At 37.5% G+C, this 3,521-nt stretch overlaps 1 pseudogene; it reads left to right on the top strand.

Annotated features, from left to right (window-relative positions):
* Positions 1–603: 603 nt before the first annotated feature.
* On the top strand, positions 604–2,864 carry LOC126633388 (uncharacterized; annotated as a pseudogene).
* Positions 2,865–3,521: the final 657 nt, after the last annotated feature.

Raw genomic sequence — 3,521 nt, 5'->3', positions numbered from 1 at the left:
TATAATCACATGGTCTAGAACGGATGCGATCTTCTATTCACTCGAGTTCCAATACGCTTCCCGTATTTAGATTTATTTAGAAGGAGAGAATATATATCATTTTTATAAAAAAAAAAATATGATTGGTTGTATTGTCCATTGGGCCTTGTAAGCCCAAAATGACAACAAACTACATGCAACTCAAACAAATAGCATTTGGGCCCAAACCCAACTTTGATATACAAAGGATCTTTGCTGTTTATTTGGGAAATAGGGATTCAAACACAGATCATTAGGTGTAAGAGTACAAATTTTTAACCACTCAAACTAAATCACCCTTGTTACTGGTTTAAACAGAAGGGTCATGTTTTCAAACATGGTTTAAAATTTCAAAAACCATAAAAACAAGGAAAAACGAACGAAAAGAACTTCAAAACTTTGAGTTTTAATGATAAAGACAAATTAAAAGTGAATAGTACTATGATTGATTTTTTAGTGTAAAAATGTGATTTTTCGTTAAAATAAACAGTACCAAAACTTTTCGTTAAAGTTTCTTAAAAACAATTTAGAGAAACCCCTAAATATAGACCACAAAATTCTTTTCCAAAAAGAGAAAGTTAAATATATAAACCAGAAAAATTATGAAATATCCTCAAAGCGAAAGGCCCAAAAACCAAACCAGACAACTAGACAAGAAGAAGAAGAAGAAGAAGAAGAAAAGGGTTTGGGCAGCGCTGCGCTTGTGTGGGTGTTGCTATAGCGATCGAGTGTGGGCAACTGAGCAACCCACGGAACTGAAGGCGCAAAAATGCTAGTGCTCGGCCAAGCTCCCGGCGGAGCCTTATCAGCCCGGCGGTGTTCTCTCACCTCCCCGCCAAAATTCTCAAACCCAAACCCTCCCCTCTTCTCTTCCCGCAGACCCAGCAGATTCTTCTCCAATGTAAACCCTTCAAAATCCCTCAATATCACGCTCGTAAAGGCCAACGGAGGCGTCGACTCGGCTTCCTCCACTGCCAAACAGGGCTTCTCCGCCTCATCACCTCCTCCTCCTCCTCCGCCTTCCGTCGATAACCAACCAGTTTTCGTGGGTCAGGAGAACATACATCTAGAAGGCGTGATTCAGTTCGAGAAGTCCGATTCTTCTGCTCGCTTGCGCAAATGGGGGTAATTTCTAACGATTTCAGGAAGAACCCAATTCGTGATTTTGTTCAATATTTTTGTTTATTGATTGATTTTAGCTTGTGTGTTTTGATTGTTTGTGGTTTTCAGTCGTGTAGCATTGCTTGCTGGTGGGGATGTTTTGGCATTGCTTACGTTTGCTGCAATTGGAAGATTCAGCCATGGATTCTCCGTTTTCGATTTCGAAACACTGCGCACGGCTGACCCTTTTATTGCTGGTATGGTTGTTCTCCTTTGCTACTTGTCTTGAGCTTGAATTGAAAGAAAGCATGGCCTTTGTATTTTTTTCGTTTTGAATGAAAAGCCGAATGTGGTTGAACAGGGTGGTTTTTGAGTGCTTATTTCCTAGGAGGATTTGGTGAGGATGGTCGTGGAGTCAATGGACAATCGAAGGCTCTTACCGCTACGGCTAAGTCATGGGCCTTGGGAATTCCAGTAAGTTCATATGCTTGGTTTGCTTCGACTTCCATGGTTTTGTTGAGATTGTTGAGAGTATTAGCTTTGTTATTCAAGAGTTTCATTTATTATTTTTCACTTTACTTTGTCACACTTTTAGCTCTGGTATTGTTATTTTTGCTGCCTCTTCTGATTGCATTACTTCTTCTTGTTGTTGTGGCTTTACATGCTGATTGCATTACTTGTTAATAAGTATTTAGAGTATTATGTTTGCTACTTTTCCTTTTTTTGGCAGCTTGGGATAATCATAAGGGCATCAACAGCTGGCCACATTCCGCCAGTCAAATTCATACTTGTAACAATGGGGAGCACTGCTGTTTTACTTATTGGATGGAGATCACTATTGTATAAGTTTCTTCCCGGTGATAAGAGCAAGAAGAGCGATGTATATCGCCGCGGTAGCCCATTTGAATTGTTTGAGGTACAGCGACACTTCCTGCTTAAACAGTCGTTTTTGAAAATTATAATATCATGATTCCAGTACTTTGCCTCGACAAATCCAACTTTTCATGGATAATTTCATTGGATACACAATCAGAACGGCACTCGTTCTCATGGTAGGGGAGTACTAGAACTGTTCTTTGGTTTCGGAAACTGTTCAGATAGTTTTTGCATAATGTGCATAAGTTTGAACAAGCTAAAGCACCATATGTAGCCTGAACAGATGTTTAAAAGTCTGCGCATTTGGAGTTAGTCGATAATTGATATTGTAAAACCATCCTTCCAAGCTATGACCTCAAATCGTTTGTTGAAATTAACTTCCCTGAAACTGCTGAGTGCATCGGATATTGCATTACTTTGAAATGATAGAACTTAAATGTTTTCCTTGTAATCCTCTTGTTACACTTGGTAAATATTCTGAAATGATGGAGAATAAGCAAAATCGTTTCGTATGCTTGATAGAGACAACATATTACTCTTACCTTTGAATATAATGGTGACCGGCGTTATTCTTCATAATTTCTCACCCAGTTTTGAAATTTCGTTTGACCATCTGTTTCTAACGTTCAAATGTTCATAATTCGTTGCAGTTGCTCACTTCATTAATACGAAGGTGGTGACCAATGACAGTTGTTTCGATCAGCCTGTATCACATGTTACCAGCAATCTTGACGGTAGTCGCACTCGCTCAAGATAGTCTTGGATAGAAATGTTACCTCCAGCGTGTTGTTGTGAAGCAGACACACAAATGTAAAGATACGAGAACAGATCAATTCATTAAGAAAGTGCTTTTCCAGCACTCACTGTCACTGGTGTTCTTCGATTCTTCTTATTCCATTTAAAATATTTTTTTGATAGTCGTTCCTGAAACAAGAAGTACAATGAAGTGGAGCTTTCAATCGTAAACATGGGTAATTGCATGCATTTGTATATAGTAAAGGTGAACAAAATGTATCGTATTTTTGTACTTGAGGTCCTACGTCCGGATTCCCTTTCTCGCCATTGCTTGTCTCACTAAGGAGACAACAACAACAAAGTTTTTTCTCATTAAATAGGGTCAGGTATATGAATTCTAGAACACCATTGTCTCACTAAGGAGAGAGAAAAAAAAAAAAAAAAACTAACATTATGTTTGGATCAAGAAATTTAAGATTACTAAGGAATTTTAAAATGACGGTAATTGAAATGATGAGATTTTATTTTCTAGAATTTGTGAATTTTCTTGTTTGGTTAACCTAAAAGAATAATGGAATTGAATACGGAATTTGTTATTTTTAAACTCTCAATCATAGAAATTGAGAAATGACACCTATTTACATGGTATTTAAACTTGGGAATTGGATGTCCCAAATTCCAAGTTTTTTTCCATGCGGAAATTCTAAATTTCTATGTTTATAAATCCAAACAAAGGAATTGGTGTATGTCAATTTATAAATTCTGACTTTTATCCAAATTCCAAGTTTATT

Source organism: Malus sylvestris, chromosome 8 (genome assembly GCF_916048215.2).
Source record: "Malus sylvestris chromosome 8, drMalSylv7.2, whole genome shotgun sequence".
NCBI classification, from domain to species: Eukaryota; Viridiplantae; Streptophyta; class Magnoliopsida; order Rosales; family Rosaceae; genus Malus; species Malus sylvestris.
This window is presented reverse-complemented; position numbering and strand designations above follow the sequence as displayed.